The 26,704-nt window shown below is 42.6% G+C and overlaps 1 protein-coding gene and 1 long non-coding RNA gene across 4 annotated transcripts in view; one reads left to right on the plus strand and one right to left on the minus strand.

Moving 5' to 3' along the window:
• EFCC1 (EF-hand and coiled-coil domain containing 1) overlaps window positions 1–26,704 on the plus strand; it is a 106,774-nt gene that overhangs the window by 12,778 nt on the left and 67,292 nt on the right. The gene's annotated exons all lie outside the window — the stretch shown is intronic.
• Window positions 9,824–26,704, minus strand: part of LOC122174400 (uncharacterized) — an 84,294-nt gene continuing 67,413 nt past the window's right edge. For both annotated transcript variants that reach the window (XR_010589099.1, XR_006176138.2), the window contains exon 3: window positions 9,824–11,031. This is a non-coding gene — a long non-coding RNA (uncharacterized LOC122174400). The remainder of the gene's footprint in view (window positions 11,032–26,704) is intronic.

A 26,704-nucleotide genomic window follows, 5' to 3' on the forward strand; every position in this document is an offset into this window, starting at 1 on the left:
ACTTCCAAGACAGCTACTCACAGGGATTTGCTGGCAATGGGTCTAGAACAGAGCTGGGAGAAATTTTTGGACCAAAGCTTTTTTTCAGTGAAAACCACAGATTTGGTCACACCCAAGCATTTAAAGAATTCATGTTGGTTTTGCTAAACTATTTTGGTTAAAAAAAATTCATTTTGATATTTAAAAAAAATGTCATTCAAAAATGACTTTGCTTGGATTTCTTTAATTTTATTTTTAACATTTGTATAAAGTTAAACAAATGCTTGAAATCAAAATAAAACATTTCAAAAAATGTAAGTTTTGGTTTTTACCCAAACAATTTTTTATTTTTTTTGTTGAATTTCCAATAAATTGAAAAATATGTTATTTACCCAGCTCTAGTCCTGCATAAGCCATACAGCCTTCTCTCTATTGCCTGAAATAAAAAGTCTCCACTGGCCAACACAGTGAGGGCTCAGGTCCAAAGTTTGATGGATCATGAAAGCACATTTTTGAGAAGAGGGTAAAGATAGTTAAAGGTAGTTAAAGATGAATAAGAAACATCAGCCCAGACTTGCTCAGCGCTCTTGCGGGTCATAGCAACATAAAGATCCATGGTTGATAAATGCACATTATGTGATTTGATACACAATCCTCAGATATTTTATTTTTGAAATAGTTTGAAGTGAGTATAAGGCTCAGGAATGGTGCCTGGCCTGACTGTTCTGTGGCTAAAAAGACTGCAGTGCCCAGTCACATTCCATAAGGGACAAATGCAGGCTTCCCCCACTGATCCATCAACACACCTCAGCTCTACATTAGTGACAACACCATGAGGAGTGATTCTTTCTCCTTGTCCTCAGCTGAAAATGCCAACAACAGAGCCAGTTAATGTCAATTGTGATAAAGACCCATGGGGACAAATGCCCCTTTCAGTTACATAGGCATCCCACTGACTTCGCTGGGTTGCACCTGTGTAACCGATAGTGAACAGAGGCCTATGCAGCACAGAAGCCCAAATCCTTTGAAGGTGAGTCAGATGGGGTGCAGAGATCCCATGTGGAAGGGAAAGACAGTTATGAAGTATGGTCCATTCATACTATATCCACCTATCTCTCCTCTGCAGCCACAGCAATGGATACCATGTGACCTGCAGGGGGATTGATCAAAGCGTGGACTCAGGGGAATAGCTCTGAAAGTCAGTTGGAAGCTATAATACTTAAAGCATTGTAGGTTACAATGGCTGCTATGAGCCTCTAATTCCATGCATCTCTGTTCATTTTCTGTATCACAGTGGGGTTGTGAGCATATTAGAGGGCTCCAGGTACAGCAGGAATGAATTCTGCAGGGCAGGAGCAAAGAGAGGCACAGAGGCAGAATCTATTGTGCTAGAAAAGGCTGATGATCCATAGGTTTGTTTCCTGAGGATCCCAACCTATCTAGCTTTGTCTGGTCACTTCCCCTTCCAGATCCACTCTGCTGAAAGTCCCATTCCTTCCAGAGGGGTTGATACAGAGGCCTCCACTAAGCTGCAACTCACACACAGTTCCCATGCTCACCCTTTCCTGTTTTTAAAGGGGAGAATTTGGTTCTCACAAAGGGGAGAATTTGGTTCAGTCATCAAATAGCCATCACATTGCAATAGATTTTGGTCACTATCAGTCAGATCTGCATTCAAACAGTGACCTAAAGTTATGAGCACTGGTTCAGGAAAGAATGTAAGCATGTACTTACATCCATTTCTATTCAGGAAAACACTTGCACTTACTTTCCTGAATAAGGATACTCTCCTGATTTGGGGCCTAAGAGCAGTTGCCTGCGGTACCCACCAATGCATATTCCTGCAAATAGTCGTGCAGAATATTGATACCTGTATGCCTGGTAAATCTTTGCACCATCAAGATGAAGACCGTAGTGACTTCAGTAGGACTTAAACATGTGCTTAAGTGCTTTCCTGAATAGGGATGATTTTCTGAATTAGGGTGTGAAAGCTCCAGACTCCATTATTAGGTCACCAAACCTTCCTGCTACAAAACACTCTTATAGTTACTGTATTGATAAATTTTGCTTAATGCTGCTACTTGTCTGAGCTCTTAACTCTTTCTATAATGGATGGGTTTGTTCAATACTCTCCTTTCTTTGGGATTTACTTCTCTCCAGCATAAGAAATGCAGTATGGCTAAATTAATGTATACTATCTTTTTAAAAAAATAGCTGCCATTTTAAGATAAATGTGTCATTGTAAAGGTAAATTTGTAGAAAACACTTATTGAAAAAGCATGAATCAAAGTTCCTTTCAAGGGTACGAGTGTATATTTATCTCAATAGGATTTGTGTGTCTTGTTGCCTGGCATTAAACAGAGTGTGCCATTCACATTGTTATATATTGGAAATAGTTGAGAAGTTATCATAGCCCCACAAATTCGCTGACCTTTGGTTCTGAAAATAACAGCTGGTCTAACAGATTTTTCTGTTAGATTTAACCATTGATGAAATTATGATGATGAGCTGGTAGCACTGGTTATACTTAAGACTTCCCAACACTTTCCATAATAAGACTCTGTTTTGGTTGCTTATAATTTTGCCAGACTTTAATCTTTTGAGCTGAAATTTTCCATACTGGGTGGCTGCCTCCAGATCAGTGGTCTCCAACCTTTTTACGCCCAAGATCACTTTTTGAATTTAAGGGCAACACAGGATTTCCCCTGCTCCTTCCCTGAGGCCCCGCCCCTTCCCCAAAGCCCCACCTCCCCGTCGATCACTCTCCCCCACCCTCACTCACTTTCACCGGGCTGGAGTTCAGGAGGGGGTGCGGGCTCTGGGCTGTGGCTGAGGGGTTCGCAGTGTAGGAGGGGGCTCTGGGCTGAACCTGGGGCAGGAGTGCAGGAGGGGGTGAGGGGTGCAAGCTCTGGGAGAGAGTTTGGGTGCAGGAGGGGGCTCTGGGCTCAGGCAGAATTTTGGGGTGCAGGAGAAGGTGTGGGGTGCTGGATCTGGGAGGGGGGTCAGGGCTGGGGCAGGCAGTTGGGGTGCAGAGGGGATATGGGGTGCTGGCTCTGGGAGGGGGGCTCAGGGTTGGAGGTCAGGGTATGGCCTCCTACCAGGCAGCACTTACCTCGGGCGGCTCCCGGTCAGCGGCGCAGTGAGGCTAAGGCTGGCTTCCTGCCTGCCCCAGCTCCATGCCTCTTCTAGAAGGGGCCAACGTGCCCCTGCAGCCCACATGGCTCCATGCACTGCCCCTCTCTGCAGGCACCGCCCCTGCAGCTCCCATTGGCCAGAGTTCCCCGTTCCCAGCTAATGGAAGCTGCAGGAGCAGTGCTAGCAGGCAGGAGCAGTGTGCTGAGACCTCTGCCCCGCCCTGGGGCCTCAGGAGTGTGCTGGATGCTTCTGGGAGCAGAGTGGGGTAGGAGCAGGCAGGGAGCGAGCTTACCTTAGCAGAAGCCCCGCTACACCATCAAAGATCACGATTGACTGGGAGAGTCTCTAGGAGCGACCAGTCAATCACGATTGACCAGTTGGTGACCACTGCTCCAGATTAATTTTTTTTTTAAGCAAAGTTTTAACAAAAATGGTTCAGCCATTTCAGAGAACAAGATTGGAGGATAATATGTTTTGTCCATGTTAAAAAAAAAATTCTCTCCAGCCCTAATCTTTTTAGTCTCTCCTCATATGGAAAAGGATAACCTTGATCATCTTTATTGCTCTTCTCTGAACCTTTTCCAGTGCTACTATGTCCTTTTACAGATGAGGCAACCAGAACTGGACACAGTACTCAAAGTGTGGGTGGATTTATATAGTAACATTATGATATTTACGGTTTTATTTTTATTCCTTTCCTAATGGTTCTTAACATACTATTAGCCTTTTTGACTGCTCAATGCACAGCAGCAGAAGTTTTCAGAGAATATACATGGTGACTCCAAGATCTCTTTCTTGGGTAGTTACAGCTAATTTAGAACCCATCATTGTATATGTATAGTTGGGATTATTTTTTCCAATGTGCTTTAATCAACGTTGAATTTCATCTGCCATTTTGTTGTTCAGTCATCCTTTTTTGAGAGATCCCTCCATAATTCTTCATAGTCTACTTTGGATGTAACTATCTTCAATAATTTTGTATCATCTGCAAACATGGATGGCCATTTCTCTGTTCACCTCTTTTTCCAAATCATCTATGAATATGGTTAACAGCACCGGTCCCAGTACAGATTCTTGGGGGACTCCACTGTTCATCTATTTCCATTGTGAAAAACTGACCATTTATTCCTACCCTTTGTTTCCTATCTTTCAACTATTTACTGATCCATAAGAGGATCTTCCCTTTCATCCTATGGCTACATAGTTTCCTTAAGGTCTGTCACCCAAGGCTCTTGTCAAAGGCTTTCTGAAAGTCCAGATTACTCTTATCCGCATGCTTGATGATGCCCTCAAAGAATTTTAATAGATTGGTGAGGCATGATTTGCCTTTGCAAAAATTGTGTTGACTCTTAACAAATCGTGTTTATCTGTGTGTCTGATAATTCTGTTCTTTATTAAAGTTATAACTAATTTGCCTGGTACTGAAGTTAGGCTTACCAGCCTGTAATTGCTAAGATCACCTTCGGAGCCCTTTTAAAAAGTCAGCGTTACATTAGTTACCTTCCAGTCATCAGGCACAGAGGCTGATTTAAGCAATAGATTACACACCACAGTTAGGGCGTAATTCTGTCGTTTGATATCTGAGCTCCTTCAGAACTCTTGGTAATACATAAATGCCCCTATGACTGTGGGAGGCATTATGGAAGGTTTGCATGAGGAAGGTTTCCCTTCTGCACCGATCACTGGCCTCAGATCTGTGGGTGAAAGGAAGGGGGATAGTTGTCTGTGCATAGGAGTGTGTGTGTGTGTAACTTATCGTATACCAAAGGGTTCTTTTTAATTAAATGTTACATTTGAAATTTTTCAGAAAAGTTTTTAAGAAAGAATCATTAATTGTAAGAAAATCCTTTCGCAGCAGCTGAAATAAATTCCAGAAACCCTCCCCAGCAAATGTCACAAAATCTCCTTATACACTCATCCCACTCATGTGGATCAGATACTTGCGGCCATCAAGTCATGGCTGAAGTGCGTGTGTGGGGAGACTTTAGGGTGACCAGACAGCAAGTGTGAAAAATTGGGACGGGGCGGGGGGGAGGGGGTAGTAATAGGAGCCTATATAAGAAAAAGCCCCAAAAATCGGGACTGTCCCTATAAAATTGGGACATCTGGTCACCTTAGGAGACTTGCATTACTGGTGCCCTTGTTCTCTAGATAAGCAGAATCCTGTCCTTTCCAGCATCAGTCTGGTCCCTATCTAGAGATCTAAATTAACTTAGAAAACAAAAAACCAAGCACCAAAGAAAAAGCTCAGCTAGTCTTTAAAGAGCCTTGCGCATGGAGGCTAGAAAAGTGTATATTAAATTAAAAAATTGTAAACAGTAAAATGAATTAAACTCACTAAAAGCGAGGGCATTTTAAGTTAAAAGACACCTTCCTGCCCTCCCCACACCATCCCCACTCTTAGGAAAAAGTCAAGTCATAACATTCATCTTCAACACATTATGACTACTAGATGTGTGTCCCTATCATATCATATGAATATAACCTAGAGGCTTTAATAAGCAAATCTTTTGGAACAATTTTGTAATGTACTTGCAACAATATATATATATATATTGCAGTGCAGTGGTTCCCAAACTTGTTCCGCCGCTTGTGCAGAGAAAGCCCCTGGCAGGCCAGGCCGGTTTGTGTACCTTCCGCATCCGCAGGTTTGGCCGGTTGCGGCTCCCAGTGGCCATGGTTCACTGCTCTAAACCAATGGGAGCTGCTGGAAGCGGCACGGGCCGAGGGATGTACCGGCCACCACTTCCAGCAGCTCCCATTGGCCTGCAGCAGCAAACCGCGGCCACTGGGAGCCATGGTCGTCCGAACCTGCGGACGCGGCAGGTTCACAAACCGGCCCAGCCTGCCAGGGGCTTTCCCTGCACAAGCGGGGGAACAGGTTTGGGAACTACAGATATAGTGCATAATGAAAAAAATTACTGCACTGGTCCAGTATTGAATTTTAAAATGTTAGTGAATTGGCTATTAAAACACACAAAAACTGAACCACCATCTAAAATGCAGCACTAAAAGAAGCAATTCACAGTAGGGATTATGTACTGGCTAAACTGGATTAGAGAAAAATTTACAGGTTTTTCTCCTTAAAGCAGCAGAGGGACAAGGAGGAAACAAACTGTTTTTTCGTCCAACTTGAAACAAAAACAAAAGCAAAATCGATCTTAGTGAAACAGAGTTAGTAATGGAGATGTTGACAGAGCATTTACTGTATCAGTGCTAACCAGCACTACACTAGTCATATAGGTCAATGCAAGGGGTCAGACAATGCCAATTATGCTCCTAGCATGCATGGCCTGGTTCACAATTATTTAATTATCCATGAGTATTTATATGAGTTAAACAAGAATTCTTTTCTGTATGGACTGCACAATGGTCTGTTTCATCCATTCACATATCCATATACATCTGACAAATGGATGCCTACAATTCCATTTTCCTCTGATTTATATTCACCAGTGCTGATTAATTTAAATAGTTACATTTTATATCAACAGTATCGGAAGATGATGTTTCAGAGTAGCAGCCGTGTTAGTCTGTATCCGCAAAAAGAAGAACAGGAGGACTTGTGGCACCTTAGAGACTAACAAATTTATTAGAGCATAAGCTTTCGTGGACTACAGCCCACTTCTTCGGATGCATATAGAATGGAACATATATTGAGGAGATATATATACACACATACAGAGAGCATAAACAGGTGGGAGTTGTCTTACCACCTCTGAGAGGCCAATTAATTAAGAGAAAAAAAACTTTTGAAGTGATAATCAAGCTAGCCCAGTACAGACAGACAGTTTTTTTTGCATAGAGACTGTCCGGTTTGGCCAATGTACATGGCAGAGGGGCATTGCTGGCACATGATGGCATATATCACATATAACCACATTTGCTCCAATCCCTCGGATAGAGACAAGCACCTACAAGATCTCTATCAAGCATTCTTAAAACTACAATACCCACCTGCTGAAGTGAAAAAACAGATTGACAGAGCCAGACGAGTACCCAGAAGTCACCTCCTACAAGACAGGCCCAACAAAGAAAATAACAGAACACCACTAGCTGTCACCTTCAGCCCCCAACTAAAACCTCTCCAGCGCATCATCAGAGATCTACAACCTATCCTGAAAGATGATCCTTTACTCTCACAGATCTTGGGAGACAGACCTGTCCTCGCTTACAGACAACCCCCCAACCTAAAGCAAATACTCACCAGCAACCACACATCACTGAACAAAACCACTAACCCAGGAACCTATCCTTGTAACAAACCCCGATGCCAACTCTGTCCACATATCTATTCCAGTGACATCATCATAGGACCTAATCACATCAGCCATACCATCAGGGGCTCGTTCACCTGCACATCTACCAATGTGATATATGCCATCATGTGCCAGCAATGCCCCTCTGCCATGTACATTGGCCAAACCGGACAGTCTCTACGCAAAAGAATTAATGGACACAAATCTGACATCAGGAATCAAAATACTCAAAAACCAGTGGGAGAACACTTTAACCTGTCTGGTCATTCAGTGACAGACCTGCGGGTGGCTATATTACAACAGAAAAACTTCAAAAACAGACTCCAACGAGAAACTGCTGAGCTAGAATTGATATGCAAACTAGACACAATCAACTCCGGTTTGAATAAGGACTGGGAATGGCTGAGCCATTACAGACATTGAATCTGTCTCCCCTTGTAAGTATTCTCACACTTGTTATCTAACTGTCTGTCTGTACTGGGCTAGCTTGATTATCACTTCAAAAGTTTTTTTTCTCTTAATTAATTGGCCTCTCAGAGGTGGTAAGACAACTCCCACCTGTTTATGCTCTCTGTATGTGTGTATATATATCTCCTCAATATATGTTCCATTCTATATGCATCCGAAGAAGTGGGCTGTAGTCCACGAAAGCTTATGCTCTAATAAATTTGTTAGTCTCTAAGGTGCCACAAGTCCTCCTGTTCTTCTTTTTGCGGAAGATGATGTGTGGATCTTCCCTTTCTAGCAGTCTACAACCTGATTTTGTGGAGAGTGAACCCAATGTAATAGGTCCTTTCCATCTCTAAGGGCATGTCTACACTTACCATGGATCGACATTGCAATGATCGATCCACCAGGGGTCGATTTCGCGGGTCTAGTGAAGACCCGCTAAATCGACCACAGATCGCTCTCCCGTCGACTCCAGTACTCCACCAGAACAAGAAGCAAAAGGTAAGTCAACCCAATGCAGTGTAGACCTAAGCTACGTCGACGCCAGCTACGTTATTCATGTAACTGGAGTTGTATAACTTAGGTTGACGTAACCCCATAGTGTAGACCTGCCCTAAGTTTCAATATGGACCAAGTAAATCCAAAGTAGACACGCTGATCCGAGAAGGCAGAGGAAAGGAATATTTCCCCGTACTGGTCTGTTTTGGAATGCTTCTATTAGGTGAAGGTGGGAAAGTACTACAGAGAAAATACTTTCTCTGCCCCCACAAAAAACGTGTTTTCATGTGTCAGTATGTAAAGGTGTTATTTCAAGCTGGGCACTGATGCAGAGCTTATATTTAGCTCTTTTAATCAATTTTCATAAAATTAATATTAATAGAAAGAAATTAAACTGCAGAGTTTCAGCACAAGAGCATTAGGAATGTGCTGTTTAAAGTTAATAGTGCCTGTCTGGTACCATAAGCATTTTACAAAGATAAAAAAAGGCAATATTCAGTGCTGGGAAACATTTAAAGTGGATTATATAGTAGAGCTGGGCAGAACCAGATTTTTCATTTCACAGGGAGTGCCGAGAGTTTGTAACATTTTCTGTTTCAAAATAAAAGGAAAGCAAAAAGCTTCAAAATTCCCCTCAAAATGAGATTCCAGAGGAAAAAATAGTTATAGGTCAATTGCAATGCTTTGTTGCAATACAATCAAAATGTTTTGTTCCAATTTTGACTTTTATTTCTTTTATATTACATATATATATATAGATAGATAGAGAGAGTGATAACAGAAGTAATTTCAAAACAGAAAATAGACATGTTCTATTCTGAAAAGGTCAATATGGAATGTTTGACCTTATAAAGATGTTTTTCAATTTTTCCTTTGAAAACTTTCCGTGAAATAAACACATTTATGGAAAACAATTTGCTTTCAACAAACAGGCATTTTCTGATAGAAAAACATTCTGTTGGAAAATTTACAACCAGCTCTGTTGTGTAGTTGTCATACTAGAGATGTCACAAGAACCACCCCCACCCTCCCAAAAAAGAAAAAGATTTGGGTATATCTAAATGTAGATAGAAAGTACCTGGCCTTTCACAGAACAAACCTGGCCACTTATACACAGCTAGCCTTCCCCTTCACCTGGGGCACTGTGCCATCATGTTTCCGATCCTCAGGTTGGAAAGTACCATCTGTGCTAGCAGAGATAATGTCTAGAAATACCATAGTTGCATCACAGAAAACACTCACTGATTCAGAAGACCTTATTCAAGTAAACTTTGCATTCAAGTCAATGAGAGTTTTGTGTGAGCTAAGGACTGCCAGATCAGGGCTAAGGTGCATTATAATACTCCTTTTGCACTGTTAGAGCACAGTGGGTTGGCAAGAGAGAGCTGACAAACACATCTAGGTGCAAGAGAAGTGTGGAACTCTGACAATATCTAATTATTGAGATGATTTCCCTTCTTTTACAAAACAAATTCTTTAAACATCAGATTGTGTATCAAGTATAAACAAACCAAAATTGTATCTTTATTTTCTAAATATAGTAGAGGTGATGAGGGAGGGGAAATTATGGTACCTTGCAAGTCATAGTACAGGAAGGTTTAAAAAAAAATCTAGATTTGCATTGATCTTTGGATGCCAACATTTTAAAGCACTTCATATAATCAAATGTATTGTTTCCTTTTATATTTCAGCTGTCTCGATGTGTAGAATTCAGTTTCCTCTAGTACTGTAAATTGCTGCCATTACAGCTGAATAGGTTACTCCAGAAATTCTTAATTGAGAAGTTTTAATGATGTTGTAGATGACAGCTTCATGTCTTTCAATGCAAAGTAATATTTTATGGCCACCCTTGTACATGTGCACTGAGGTTCCTGCTGTCAGCTCCATATGGAGGCCCTGAATGATTGGTAATTTTGAAAGGGGAAAATAATCGCAACTAGCTTCCTTATTGTAGAAGTGTACTTTTAAAAACATGTAGCTTTTTTGGTCCCAATTCTCCAAGATGCTGGGCCCTCTCAACTCACTTTCATTGGAATCCACTCTAGAGAGGGCATGAAATATGAATGGAGACTGTGGGCTCACTAGACTGCATATTCAGATCCACAGACTGATAAATGCCCTGGCCATTTTCTCATATTTGTTTTTCTCCTTTGTTTCTAAAGAAATTAAATACAAAAACAAAACAGAAGAGCCTCAAAAAGTTAATGAACTACTTGGCCACGTTGATACAACATTAAGTGGAGATGGGACAAAACTGAAGGCACTTGGATCTGAGGTTCTGAATTTCAGGGCAGGGGAAATTTGGCTGCAGATCAAGCATTTATGGGATTTCATTCCAGGGCTTTGTTCAGATGAGGGTAAAATTGCATGAGACCAACTGACTTTGTGAGACTTGTGCAATTTGGACCCCAAGGTCCCACAAAAACATGTTGTGAGATTACAGTGAGCCCCAGCTCTGATTTAACTTTTACCTTGATCCCCCCTGCCTAAAGCACATCCAGATCTTAACAGCATTTCCCGGGCCCATCTGCAATACTAAGCCATTCTTAAAACCACCTAATAGATATGTGTAAGGTCCAGGAGGGGTCAGGTTTCAGTTTCTGTGAGAATAATAACTTCATATTGCTTGCCTTTGGGGGGTTTAAAATCTTCTTCTTCAACACTTAGCCAGACAGTTGGCCGTAGCGATCGTTCGCCATTTGGTCCGTTCCTACAAAAATGTAATAGTACAGGTTTATTAATTTAAACTGAGAAACATTTTTAGGTGAAGAACAACAATAACATGGGAACTGAATTCTTGGATGGTGAAGCAGACTGAGACTGAAGCAGCTGCCTGAATATTGACACTCTGACTGCCAGCTGTAAGAGCAGTCAACCAGATTGTTCTAGGTGATTGCTTTGACCCTCTCCTTCTTAACCCCCACCCACCAAGCACGTTCCCAGGGTAAACAGCAGGTTGTAATTAGTTACTTGTTATGTTAAACGTTTGAAACACGCTAGAAAAGGGAACTTGAAAATGAAGTTCTTAAATAAATTAAAAGTATTAGCAATTTAACACCTTTGCATATGTCCCTTGACTGACTAAGATTCCTTACAGTTCATTGAACATTCCTAAACTTGGGGTAATACTGGGAAGAGGGGACCTTAAAGGGACATATTGGTGCTGGTGGTCTATTATTATTCATCTCCAGTAGAAAGAAGCTTAAAGAACCATTTCAACATGTTGTATTTAGGACTGTTCAGATCAAATAAAATGTATAGAATCTGTTTCAGCAAAGGTTGTTTTGTTTTGGATGTACAAAGTGCTTATCTGTACTTTTGACATGTGTTTGTTTCAAATAACAGAAAAACCTTTGCTCCAAATTCATTAAAATTAACACTGAAGGATGCCTATCCAAAAGGGAGGCTGCTCTTGCTCCATTTAATCTGATAGCTGAAATATAGCCAAATCTAGTTCTCTTTAGGCTTTTCAATGCTGGACATTTAGTTACACAGCATCTATTCTTGGGAGACTTTGCTGGGCTTCTCATTAAATCCTCCTTTTTTTAATCCAGCTTGCCCTATTTGAGGAGTTTCAGTGGGAGCACAATAGCAGTATTGCATGTAGGGACGCTGCCTATTCATTCCAGCAGACCTACATTTGCACAGTCTGAGAACTTCTTTCCGTAAGTCTGAGTAGGAACTATTTGTTGCACGCATTGTAGCTGTCACTTAGCAACCCCCACTGCAATGGACACTTTCCAGCTGCTGAAATATTAACGCCTGTGAGCATTATGAAGGTGAGGAAAGACAAAAATCATCCAGGCCAAAGGACCGAATGAGTTTTGTCATGTAGCATGTGCCATATCTACTGTGTGCAGAAATCTTTAAAAGTAGATTCCAGCATTTCACTGGCTAACTAACTAGATCCTCTCTAACAAAATTCATTTAGCCCAGAAGTAGGCCAGGTGGCGTTTCTGCCTCTGTCAAATTTGTGCCAGGGAGGGGACCTTTAATTTCAGCCAGCAGCTTCATTGGTACTCTGCCAGCCGAGGTGGATGTAGATATACTCCATCAGTGCATCCCAAGGCTGCCCTGGCACATCCCCAGTGACAGCACAACTCCGGTTCTGGACTGTATTACCCTCCCCCACTACCTATGGAGTTCCCAGCAGAGAGATATGGCCACCTTGTATCATCACAGCCTTTCCATTGGCAGACTTTCTGAAGCCAGGAGTCATGCAACTTGGTTTACACCAGCAAAACCAGCTAGCCCTTTAAATCATAAAGGAAGCTTCCTAAACCAGTCCATTTACATGTAAAAAGAAACAAATGAATTCCCTTCGATGGGTGCATGCTTTCTCTGTCTCTCACAGGCTATGAAACTTGGACTTCTCACTTCTCAGAAAGGGATCATTTCTTAATTTTCATTCTTGCGTGAACCGAGTCTGAAAAGAAATGGCGCTAGCCCACCCATCAGGTACACACACTTTGATTCACGGGTGCGTGGCCAGCAGCAGTCCAGATATATAGTTAACATATAAGTCATTTTTTGCCAGGAGGGCTTCCTAGAGAAATGCTGATCCATGGGCCCAGGTGCAAGATGACAGCACATCAGTCTCAGCTATTGCTGTGCTTTGGCATACTCAACTCACAGGCCTGACAATATAAGTGTTGATTATAGTGGCATTGCGGATATATCTGCATAAGATGGGCATCTATAAATACAGACAACAAGTCTACATACAGGAGCTTCCTCTGGGTACGGCACTGTTTTTACACTGACTGCACATTCTTCTACTTAAAAGCCATCCAATATGAGTGTCATTAAGAGGTGTAGAAAAAGGACAATTATTTGTAACCACAAGTAATGCAACTGGAAGCCATGGGTTTGCAGCCTCCAGTGTGCTACAGCTTATTATGTACCTCAGTGGGGATTTGGGAAGATTCCTCAGTTAAATGTTATCTACACAGTCACACACTTTGCTTCATTTTTTTAAAGAAAACTTGACAGGTTTTCACTCAGCTTTATCTTGTGACAATTGTAGAAGGAGTTTCTAGAGTCAAGGAAGGAGTTTCTAGAGTCAAGCCTTCTGATTTTTCTCCATGTCTTCATAGGGATCACTGTATTATTATGTGCAACAGTGTTGCACCACGTCTTTGTGGATGCAAGCCATATAGAAAGTGAGAATAAAACCGAATAAAAGTTAACAGACAATTCCTGCTCTCTTTATTCATGTGAGTAGCTCCACTGAATTCATTGGGACTACTCATGTGAGTAAGAAAAGCAGGATGTGGTGCTAAAAACTTAACAAATGTGAGTGTTGCAAACCTTTTAGATATGTATTTCAAAGCATCACATTAATCTTGAACTTCTAGTTCTTTTGACAGAATCTCTCTGCCTCCCTACTTGTCAAACAGAGCTTGAATAAAATTCAGAATGCCAAGTAGAGTCTAGGTACTAGGGCTGGATCCTGCAAGGGCCAAGCCGAGCATGGTGGTCCTGATTCAGCAAAATACTTAAACACATGCTTAACTTTAAGCACTTAGTTAAGAAAATTAATAAATTAACAAATCATATCTCATAATTGTGGATGGGGTTTTCGGTCCCAGCTTGCCCAAGCCACTTTGAAAATCAGCCAGTATTGATACTGCATATCCTGAAAAACACACAGCTGAAGAATTCTCCACTCTTTTAGCCTTTTTATTCTTGTTTCAGAGTATTCGATCACTATCTCACAAGAATGAAGGGAAGGAGAATTTTAAAGAAAAAAATATTACTTTCCCTTGGCTCCTCAAACCATCCTCCTAAACACAGAAATGACTGCAGGATACAAAAACAGTCAGTAGTTTGCAGGAAGTTACTAATAGTCCAGATGTTAGAGTTGGTTGAAATAATTTGTTTTGTACAAGGGGAAAAAAATCTGCTCTCATAATGTGGAAGAGTTACTGTTCTTCAGGGGAGGAGACCTTATGTGCAGGAATGCACCCTGAGGACCATAATAATATGACAAAATGAATGAAGTCACCCTGGAATAGCTCATGGGAGACTTGCAGATGTTACTGTAAAAAAAAAAAGACCTTTTTATATTCCAGAAAAAAGCATGGAAGGACAAAGTCATGCATTCAGAATGAATGACCTAGAGACACCATATACTAAACTGGAGGGGGGGGAAAAACCTACTTAGTTGATTTTTGATATATAGATAATATTTTTTGCTTCAGCTCTGCTGTAGCCAGAGTTTGCACTTCAGCCTTTAATCTACTATAGTTTAACTATCTAGAGAATGAAATTAATTTAGCCCTTTACTTGGTTACATGTTCTTCTTTCTCTTTTAGCATTTCTAGAGCCATATTTTGGTAATGTTCATGCTATCAATTGCCCAGGTAAATTATTTTTTAATTATCTAAAAGCATTGGAAAATATCCATGAATGGAAAAAATAGGAGTTGAGCTGCCCAGCTATACTGAAAACCCACCACACTGAAACCCACTGTCAAAGATATGTTTGGACTCCATCTTTGGGCCAGTCTGGGCTGATACGTCGCAAAGGATCTTGAACACCCCTAGTCTATTTAGAACGATGATATGGTCTTAGGAAATGTTACTATGGCAACCAACCACAGATTTTTGGATATACAAATAGACAACAGCTCCATTGTTACTTGAACCCGCCAAGATTCTAAACTGATTAGGGCAGGTGAGCCAATGTGTGTCACTTACAAAACCAAATATTTTTGTATTTTCAGAGAAGCAGGAATGTTATTTAGCAGTACATGTGGGTAGGACTACAGCAAATATATTCCATGCTGGCCTTCTGATTTTATTTCCAGTCTCCTCTGCACTGAGGATAGCAAATAGAGGATCATTGCTCCAATTCAGTGCCAGATTCCATTCTATTTACTTTCAGTTATATGTATTTTTTTTCAAGTTTATAAGAAGCATCTCATCTACGTAACAGGTCTAACTATTACTTGCAGTGCAGAATAGTAGGGCTTTGGCTTTTCAGTGTTTTTTTTTCCCCAGGTTTTTATTTATGACACTCAGCAGATTTGTGGATAACTGTCAAACTGCCCCACAAATCTGAATCTTTGTCATCTACATCAATAGCTGTTGGCAGTTATTCAGGCAGTCACAACTCAAACAAGATTCAGCTCTCAAAAGACTTAAAAAAAATTCCACACCCTATGGGCAACATTTTAATTAAATGACCTCTGCATTTGAGCTGGAGGTTTTGCACATCATCCTTAGAGATTATCTCACACTGTAAACATTAGGATACAGGCAGACGTTCCAACACTCCAAAGTTCAGAGGCGTATTTGGATCCAGGATTTTGGCTGAGACCATTATACAGATGAATGACATTTCCAAAATCCAGATCCACATCTGGGTGCAGAAATCAAATAATCCTGGAGTTCTGTTGTGCATAGGTCCTAGGTTTTGGTTTGTGTCTACAAAAATCAGCCCTCTATCTATACATTTCCAATAATACTTTGCCCTTATATAGTCCCTCCTGAGGATCTCACAACAGTTTACAAAAATTAATAAATTGCAGCATCCCAGTGAGGGAACTAGATATTATTTATCTCCATTTCATAGATGGGGAAACTAAGGCACGGAGAGACAGTGATTTGTCCAGTGTCTCACAGCAAATCTATGTTCTAGGACCTTGATTCCTCTGTACACCCAATTCGCAAATGATATTTTCACGTGAACTTTCATATGCAAAATTTTAGGTGGAAAGTAAGTTGGAGATGCAAACTTTGAAGCCAGGATGAGGTCCCTTTGGAAATTTCTGTGGAAGAAAGAACTTCAATGCATATAGCAGAGTTCTTAAAAACTCTTGAAAAATTTGTGCAAAGCTAATTGATGGCGTTTTTCAATGCTGTCTTTTCAGTGGAAAAAGCTCTGAAGAGTGCCCGAGTTTCTAATGGTAACTGGCATCACATCACACATCATTCAATTTAACACAGGAGGCGCCAAGTGTAAGGAATCAGATTGCATTGGAAGTGCCCCAAACCATTCAGTCTAGCCACAGAACAAGTTTAGGGCCCCATACTTTGTTTTATGAAGAGTCTCTTTTCATAGCATAAAGTTTTGGTGAAGGTTTGTGATGTCACATTAGTCATAACACTGGAAAACCTGGCATATGCGGCACATCTGCTCAGCTTTTATTCTCTCCCCTTGACTTGAACCCATCATATATATACTTGGCATTAGTTCACAACACAGAACACTGGAGGTATTTGGTAATGCTTACTGAAAGGTCAGCCAAGTTTAAAGTAGAACTTAGTAAGATTTGAGTTGAGCTTTGAGTAAAATGTTCCAGAATTCCTGGAGCTGGCAGACCTAAGTAGCATTTTGTTTACTAAAAGATTTGAGAGTGACCCTTTGAAATATAAACAATCTGAATGAATGAAAAGCACAGCTAAGACTTATGCAAATGTCAGGAATCCTTACAGAAAAAGCATTTATTCCACCAGCTTCCATGCTGGCAAATATTTAGAGTCGGATTTGAAAATGAAAGTGAATTGAATGATTTTTTTCCTTTGAATAATGATCCATAGCACCTAAGTAACTTAGGAGTACAAGTTCCATTGATTTTGCATGGTGCAGAAGGGTGGGGTAGGACATTGGGAAGCTGTTTATGTCTCTGTGGGCCGGTCTGCACTGACCCTAGCCCTGACTCTAGTGCAGGGGTTCTCGCAACACATTTTTTGGTGGCCTCAGAGTGCGGCCACCAACTCTTGCTGGTGGCCACACTGGCACTTTCCCCTAAAATTATTTATTTTTCCTAAAGTTAATAAAGTAGTATGCACATATATACATCTAATCATTGTAATTTATTTATGTAAGGTTTTGGGTTTTTTTTTTTTACAGACTCAATAAAAATCATGCACAGTTATCTCTATTCTTTACTGGACCTAACAGAATAGAAACACAAATAAGGTGCTTTGCACGTTCTTGTCTTTTTTATTGTTTCTTTTGCTTTTTTGGTAAAAGTGATTGTACAACAATTCTGAAGTAAATTTGAAAATGCTTTGACATAATAGAAGTCCAAATAATAATGAAAAACATATCTGGGTGGCTTAGGTCTGGGGAAGGGAGTGAAGGGGAGGGGACACATGGCTGCGGCTAGCCCGGGGCTCCTCCGGGCAGGGGTGGGGGCGGGTCCTGGGGCTTTGGCCAGCCCGGGGCTCCTCCAGCTGCGGGGGGTAGGGTGGGGTGCTCAGAGGTTCTCCAGGAGTGGGGCTTGTGGCTCCAGGCACAGGGGGGTTGCGGCTCCAGCCGCTGCTCACCTCCTCACCCCCCGCTTGCCTCCTGTGTCCCTCCTCCCTCCCCCACCCACCGCTCACCTCCTCACTTCCCTGCCACAAACACCCTCCTGCCCGCTGCCAGAACTCCTGCTCGCTGCTGGCTCGCCGCTCGCCTCCTCACTCCCCTGCTCGCAGCCAGCCCCCCTGCCCACCTCGTCACCCTGCTGCTGGCTCACCACTCGCCTCTTTATTCCTCCGCAAGGGACCGCCCCCCGTCCACCCGCCGCTTGCCTCCTCGCTCCCCATCCCACTCGGCTCTCGCCTCCTCATCCCCCCCGCTCGCCTCCTCACTCCCCCGCTTGCAGCCAGACCCCCACCGCACTCTTCATCTTGCTGCTGGCTCACCGCTCACCTCCTTACTGCCCCACTCACAGCCAGACCCCCCCGCCCACCTCGTCACCCTGCTGCTGGCTTGCCGCTCGCCTCTTTATTCCTCTGCCAGGCCCCCCCCATCCACCCACCTCCTCACCCCACCCCCGCTCGCCTCCTCACTCCTCCACCAGGGCTCCCCCCGCCACTCGCCTCGCCTCCTCACCCCCCCGCCTGCTGCTTGCCTCGCTGCTCGCCTTCTCACCCCTTCCTCGCCTCCTCACTTTGCTTCTTAAGCGTTGTGTGCCCCACCTGTGTCTCCAGAGGGGTGGCGCATGCAGGAGCAACAGGGATGTAGGGGAGAGGCTGAGGCTTCCACCCCCTCCCCCCTACTGTCCAGGAAACTGCCGTGGCTGCAGGGAAATCCCCTGGTGGCCACTTGCAGCCACAGTGGCTGCATTTGAGAAATGGTGCTCTAGTGAGAGCAGCGGCTCTAACTTATACCCGCCGAAACTGGGCATAGTGAAGCAGATCTGCACCTCATTCCCAACTCCCTCTAGGCCTGGGCAGCACAAAGGAGCAAGAGTGATTTGAGAATACAGCCCTCAGATTGTGAACAACCTGGTTTTTGTTAATAAACAAAGCTCTGTTTTATTTCTGCTATTATCTGTGGCCTCCAATATCAATTCTTTAACATAAGAAAAGTATTGGAAGTGCCAAAAACAACAGAGCATCTTATAGTGACAGTAAGCACAAATCTGTATTATTGGAGCAGTATTTGTGACAAAATTGATTTTGCAAAAGGAGAAATCTCCTAGATGTGGAATATTAGTCACCGGCACAATGGGGCTTGATATTTGGGTTGTCAATTTTATGCTTGCCATTTCTTTGTCCCTTGCTTATAGGAACTTTCCTTTGTAGTGCATTTTCCCCAGTGTTGCATATTTATTAGCCTTTTGCGTTCTCTTTTCCTTTGACACTCTCCCCTTATAGTCTCTATTGTGTGTCACTGGGTTTGACTTTGTGAGTAATGGTTAAAGATGTGTTTTAAAAAAGAAATAATTACTGTACAGTATATGATCTCTATTCAAAGAGAAATCAGTCAATTCATTGGGTAGAAAAATTATATTAAATCTGACACCGACGGCCGGTCTACACTATGGGTGCTACAGCAGCACTACTATGTTGCTCTAGTGCTATAGTGTAGAAAATGCTTCCTACGTCAATGGAAGGGGTTTCTTCATCAATATAGGGAATACACCACCTGAGCAGAAGTAGCTAGGGTCAATGGAAGAGTTCTTCCATCATCCTAGCTGTGTCTACATTGGGGGTTAGCTTGGCTTAACTGAGGTGCTCAGGGGTGTGAACATTTCACTCCCCCCAAGTGACATAGCTGGATCAATCTAAATTTTAAGTATATATCATGACTGAGTAATAGAAATGGTGGATGCAACCTTTTCAAAACAGAATATGTGACATGTACTATGTGTAATACAATCTATCAGAAATAAAATAAGGCTGATGTGAGATACTAGTAGAATAATATTGCTCTCTGTATAGAAAAGTTACCAAAACTGTGATAGGAAACTAGAGACCAAGGGCAGAGGACATTTTTACAATCAAGTTAAGTTGTTTACTGGAAGGACATTTTAAGGTTTTAAGCAAGTGTACAAGTTTTTATTAAAATCTCATACACAATGTCTTGTGTTTTTATTTTTATAAGATTCTGATTACTTGTATGAGAAGCAGAATAGGATCAAAAGTTTTAAAAGATATTTTTAATTTGCAATTTGATATCAAGGCTTATAAACAGTTACTGGGTGGTGAGACTTGGACATCTGAGAATTTAGACAAAGATGACTTCTTTTGCATACTGAAATCTTATGGTTAAAATGCTTGAAAAGTTCTCAAGTCAAGTCAAAGTTTTCAGCTATGATGTTACAGCTGTGAAATATAATCCTCAAATGATACAGCCATGAGATAGGATTCATCTCATTTCCAGGCAATGGGATTTTTGCAATTTCTAACATATATTTCTCAGAAGTGAAAGCAAAAGTGGCACGTGTAAGAGTTGTGTGTTTAAATATATATATACTATATATCCCTGGAGAGGTCTGGGATACCCAAAAACCCAACTGTAGAAAAGGGAATCTGGTTGATTATTTTGAGAGAGAAAATAACCCCTATTTATTTAGGTATATTGCTCAGGGCTAAGAGTGGTTTCCCTGGTTCTTGCAGGTTGTTGCCTGTAATGAGGATGGTCACAATAGGGTACGTCTTTCTTTGCTCTACTGTAACTATAAACAGTGGATTAGAGGGGGTGTAGGGGAGGGAGAATTAAAAAGTTAGGTTTATTCCTATAAATTATAAAAATGATGAATTAGTATGTATAAAAAAGCATGGGATTCAGAAACTGAAGAAGTGAAGCAATATATACAGCATAGAGAAGAAAAAACATCCAATATCTGTGGGGGGAACCTAAACCCATTCAAAATAATTCCATCCTAAATAAAGTATTCACTCATCCTTAATTAAAGCTCAGGCTACAGCAATATTACCACAGCTTCAGTCACTTGGCTCACACGGAATCCTTTCCAGATGGATTGGGAAACCCCTCCCCCGAACGGCCATTCTGTCAGATAATACAATTCCTGCGTGTGTACTAACAGAGCAGTGCAAGCTTTGTCTAAAGGTTTTTCCAACAATCCCAGCCAGTTTCATTACACAGGTGATTTAGGGTCTGATCCAAAGCCCATTGAAGTCAATAGGAGTCTTTCCATTGACTTCAATGGGGTTGGATCAGGAACTTAAAGCACACACTTTTCCAACTCTTGGAATACCCCTCTGTTCACCCGTGTCTTGCTCTGCACTGTGAGGTAGCTTCTCTAGTTCCAAAAGATGCTCTGAAACAAAATTTTGGTTTTGCCAGAGACCTCTTCCAGTTCCTTTGTATACAGCTGGAACTCTGTACCTCACACATGGATCATTCAATTCACATCAAGCAGCCACTGTCAAAGCTAAAAAGCCTAGAAGGCATTGTGGAGTCACATAATTTATTTGTCCTTTATGTAAATTTGAGGCAGTGTCAGTGTTTCAGACTTGGAGAGGATTTCTCTGTGGTTTTATTGCAGTTGCTCTCAAATATTAAAAATCACTGACATTTAAAAACCAGCGGTTGCTGTTATCAAACCTTAATTGGTCAATGCCCCATTTCTGAAAAAATAGTGTTTTATTATTATGAACCAGCCTTTTATCCTCTTGGTAAAACCCAAGTTATTTGTGAGCTAAAATACCATTTCCCCCTCCTCTTGTGACTCAACCTTAAAGTGTTCTTTTTAAAATAGAAGACTGCTAAGGCTGGAAGCAATTATTTGTCTGATCTCTTAGAACAAAGAGTAATTTTCTACAGAAGCTTTACTATAGGCTAGGCTAGTTTGCTAAACTAATGAAGCTTTGTTTTTGATAGCTAGCAGCCATCACAATACAGAAGTCACCAGGAAGTGTTTGAGCGCTGCCAACTTTCTGATTGCCAAAAACTGAGCACCCTTGGCCCACCCCCTTCCCCGCGGCCCCACCTCCCCTCCCTCCGTCACTCGTTCTCCACCCTCTCTCACTCATTTTCCCTGGGCTGGGGCATGCAGGAGGGGGTGAGGGGTGCAGGCAGGGCCATCCCTAGCCATTTTGATGCCCTACAGAGCCCCCCCGTGGGGGGGCTGTGTGGGACCCAGGCCTCCACGAGGGGGAGGGGGGCTGGCTTGGGGGTCAGGGGAAAACCCGCTCCCCAGCACGAGCCGGCGGAGCGGGTTGGGGCCGAGTCGCTCCACTTTCTGCCGCCTGGTGAATGCAGGGTAGGCCTGACCCCGCACTCACGGGGCAGCGGGAAGTGGAGTGACCCGGCCCTGGGGGCAGGCTCCGGGCAGCGCTTACCTCAGGCAGCTCCTGGAAGCAGCAACATGTCCCTGCACTTTTTGCAGCCCGGTCAGCAGTGCTGACTGGAGTCACCAGGGTCCCTTTTTGACTGGGTGTTCTGCTCGAAAACTGGATACCTAGCAACCCTAAAGTGTTTTTCTGCAGCACATACTCATGGAGAAACTTTAATTCCATTAATCTGCATTTAGCCATCATTATACACAGGGAACAACAAAACCCCAAAACAACAGAAAATAACTCCCAAACAAAGCAGTGACTCTATAGGCACAGCCCACCAAAGGAAGCACGGAACCTTCTAGGTCAGGGTTTCTCAAACTGGGGTCCGCGGACCCCTGGGGGTCTGTGAGGATACTCAAGGGGGCCCGTGAGTCGTGTCTGGGGCCACCAGCCCTGCTGATCAACTCCTCCCTGTCCGTCCCAGTGCCTCCTGCATGGAACAGCTCTTCAGTGGTGTGCAGGAGGCACTGGGACGGAGGGAGAGGATTGGGGACGGGGCATGCTCAGGGGAGGGGGTGGAAAGAGGCAGGGAAGAGGAGGGGCAGGGGTGGGGCCTTGAGGGAAGGGGTGGAGTGGGGGCAGGGTCTGAGCGGGGGCTTAGGAGGCTCCACAAAAAAATTTAAATCAAAACGGGGGTCCTCGGGTAATTAAAGTTTCAGAACCGCTGTTCTAGGTTATCTAGTCATCTCTGGAAGGCACAGCAGAACTGACTATTTCTATACAGCAACACCAAGGGGTGGAGGGGAAGCATGGGAGGGGGGGTGGAAAAGGAGATGGGATAGAAAGAGCAGTTTGGCTCATTACTGTGAAAAAGAAGCCATCAAAGTGCCACCTTCTTTCATCCTTCCTCCTTTGCCAGCCTTTTCTTGACCTAAGGACTGGAGGCTTAAATCAAACAGTCAGAATGAATGATGAAACAGCACAGTCTGTGTAAAACAAAAAAAGGGGCTGCTGAGAGAGGTAAAAGGGGGGCACCATCTGGAGGCAACAGAGAACACTCAGCTGTTTGTTTCCTTATCACAGAGCCTGGTGTTTGAAGAGCCCTGGTGGGAATAGAAACTCCCTTCACTTTATAACAATAACCAGAGCCTGTAAAGCTCCTGCATCTCTAAAGCATAAACCCTAATTTTGTGGTCAAGGGGAAAGAGAGTGGTGAGGAGATCAGAGGAGTGAAGAGCCAGCAGTTGTCCATCATCCTTTGAAAAGGAGCTGGACAACGGTCAGAAATAAAGTTTTAATATTGGCAGCTGGGATGGCTAATTTTGATTAGGTACTCATAGCAGAAGGAGAGCGGCTTAAGAATTCTGCAGTAGCTCAGATGAAATGTTTAGCAGCTCTTGCAGCTCACAAAGAAGAAAACGGAGCTCCAGAGAAACTTTTAAATGAAACCTTTTAAATGCCCTGTTATTTTTAAAGGGAGGCTTATGCATTTTATCTGTCAGTTCATTGTGCAGAGTCCCTAATACTCTCAGTTTTATTATTCATGGTGACGTTAAACAAACAACACCAAGCTTTTCCAGGTTTGGGATTTTGATTAACCTGTAAAATAAGGCCATTTGCAAAGACAGAAGTCCTACCAGGGTTTTGGGACATATGTATCACTGCAGTGCCTGCTAGAATGCTAGACTTTTCCCATGGCATTTTAAGTAATATGTAAAAATGTGATCCAGCCTGAAATGTAGCGTACTAGGTGCGAGTTTGAAGGTGAGTGCTATGAAACAAGAGCACAAAACAAATTGAAAAAAAGAAAAAGAAAAAGTTGGGTGTTTAACTTTGTGTTTATTCTTAAAGTTAAAAAGCCTCTTTTCCCAATTAGACAAATGCAGTGTTGCTAATTGTTAATGTACAGCGTAGCTGATGGTCTGGACTTCAAAAAATTTGTTAATCCTCCAGATGTATTGTGGACTAATGAGACTCACGTAACTACTACTCATCTGGATTCTCAAATTTTCCACACTGATGATCCCCAATATACTATCTGCATGTTAAGAATGCAAATATGCAACTGCTGACTATGGTTTATTGGTCAAATATATGCTTGGTGTAACTCCATTGACTTCAGTAGAGCTATATCAGGGATGTAATTGCCCCAAGTCCAGAGAGTTGCCGTTCCAAAGGAGCAATTATAATATGTATTGTGAATGGGGATTAAGAATTATGCATTAAAACAGATTTATTTGTTTGCAAAAGGGAAGAAGTTTCTGTAATACATTAAATAAAAAATGTGTAAAGCTGTGTTGTTGGAATAAATGTGTCAAATTACTTCACATTTTTTTCTATCCCTTTAACACACTGCAGAACATACAATAGTTAAGATGAGAAGCCAAATTCACTTCTGCTATAAATCCACTGAAGCCAGTGAAGTTCTACCATGGATGAATTTGGCTTATCATATCTTAACTAAAGAAGGGGTTGAACCAGGAAGTTTGGCTCCAGTTCAGAATTTCCCATAGTTAGAGGAGGAGCTGGAGCTAGGACTTAGATTCTGGTCCATCTCTAATCATGATCTGCAGAGTGTGTTGCCTGGTGTTTGAAAACATTTGTGTTTGCTTGTTTTATATTTCAGTCAGGAAAATATGCTGTATGCCACATGAGGCAGAGCAGTCATAACAATGTGTTTCTTATTTCATTCTAGAGGAATTGAGAGGACAAAAGCATTCCCAGATTGATAGGGTGTAAGGCTCAGCTCCTCAAAGGTATTTACGTGCATAACTCCCATAGAAATTAGTGGCAATTGGACAGAAAGGAGGGGAATGAATGAAGGTGTGGGATGTGATGGGCAGGATGCAGAGACATAGGCCGAGACCCTCAAAGGTATTTAGGTATCTATTTCCTCTCTCACATTTTAAAAAAGTTTTCATTGCAAGTAATTTTTACAATAGAGCTAAGACAACCATTTCACTCTTTGTGGAGAACTATGACGTTCTTTTCTATGTTAAAAACTTGTTATTTGAAGGTCAGTGGCTATGATTGTTACGTTTGTGGCATACACCCAGACAAATTAGATAAAACCATATACTCTTGCTGGAAGATTGCAATATATATTCCTGGAGGAATTCTGCACCAAAAAATTAAAAATTCTGCACACAATATTTTAAAATTCTGCAAATTTTGTCAAACCAACAATATAATCACACCAGTTTCAATTATTTTGGTAATTTATTTCAAAATACTTGTCAGCAAGTATGTCTGTAACAACACAGACAATAAAAAAGATTCAGGAAATGTTTTTTGACAAATAGATTCCTTACTAGGCATATTAATACAGAACTCTGAGTAATAATTCATTTAAACTACAATGCAGAACTGTGTTTCCCATACTCCTCAGAAACAGTGCAAAAGCTTGGGGGAGTCAGGGGTAACAGAGGAGCTAAGGGAGAGGGAAATAATTGCTGGGAAGGAGCCTGGATATGAACTTGGAGGGCTGTTGGGTATGGGTGGAAAAAGTATGGAACAGGTTTTGTTGAGGGATAGGGGGAGAGGGATTTTTAGGGAGCATCCCCCATGCAGACCCTGGAGGACCCCTAGCCTCTCCCATTCAGTCAGGCACATCTGCCCCTGTCCCCATGTGTCCCTGCACCCCCTGTCCACGTGTCCCTCCATGCCCAGACACCACTCCCCGCATCCCCATGTGGCCCTGCACCCCCTTCCGTCCCCATGTGTCCACGTCCCGCCATGTCTCTGCGTCCCCACTCAGCCACCCCCATCCCTATGTGGCCCTGCACCCCATCCCTCTCTGCACATGTGGCCCTGCACCTCCACTCCCATTCAACCCCTACCCCAGTCTGTCCTCCCGCATTAGCCTTTATGAACCCCTGTATGACCCCACAGCAGCTCCACGATGTCTGTCTCCTGACCTGGCCTGACAGACACTGTGAAAAAATCAGGCTCTTTCTCTTCCCTAGCTGGCCGGGAGCTGCTGCTCTGTTCTAGCGCCACAGCACCATCTGGTGGGTAAAAGGCAGAACTGCAGCAGCTTTTCAGCAGAAGCTATTTTCTGCAAAAAATTAAAAATATGCACGGCCCATTAAATATAAGCACGTGCAGTGACACAGAATTCCCCCAGGAGTAAATGTACAGTATTTCTCAGAATTCAGAATGATGACACACAACAACCCCAAAACAGAAAGAGAAAGCAGGCTGGCTCTAAAAACAGAGAGGCACAACTCACACTGCCTTATTCTAGGCTGTGTGCCTGCAAACTGAGGCGATGTCTACACTACAGTTTATGTTGGCATAATTTATGTCGCTCAGGAGATGAATAAATCATCCCCCCTTAGCGACACAGGTTACACTGACATAAGCACCAGTGTGGACAGCACTATGTTGGCGTGAGAGCGTCTCTTGCTAACGTAGCTACTGGTGCTTGCAGGGGCTGGAGTAGCTCTTTCCCTTTGGCTTAGAGCAGCTACATTAGAGAGCTTGCAGCGGCGCAGCTGCACTGCTGCAAACTCTCTAATGTAGCCATGCCCTGACTCTGATTGCAGGCTTCCCTACAGAAACTTCTGCTGCCAGCAAGTCCAGGAAATCCCCTGAGAATTTAAAATTGTGATCTATCACTTGAATGCAGTTTTCAATACACCACTCCAAGAAGAGAGTTCAGACACCTTAGTCAAAGGTGATAGCAATTAGAATGCTCAGTTATCTTACTTTATAACTCTGTAGGCAGAGATCTGAATTGTTGTCGGGGGGCGGGGGGGCCTAACTCTGCAACACCAAAGGATGATACTGGTAACTTCCTAGGCAAGTTATGCCAAATTAGCAGATACAGTCACATACTTAGAAAATTAAACAGGGATATGTACACACCCTAGTACCTGCTGGTATAGAATTGCCAACATTTTCACACTT

The sequence above is a fragment of the Chrysemys picta genome, chromosome 7 (assembly GCF_011386835.1).
Source record: "Chrysemys picta bellii isolate R12L10 chromosome 7, ASM1138683v2, whole genome shotgun sequence".
Lineage (NCBI taxonomy): Eukaryota > Metazoa > Chordata > Testudines > Emydidae > Chrysemys > Chrysemys picta.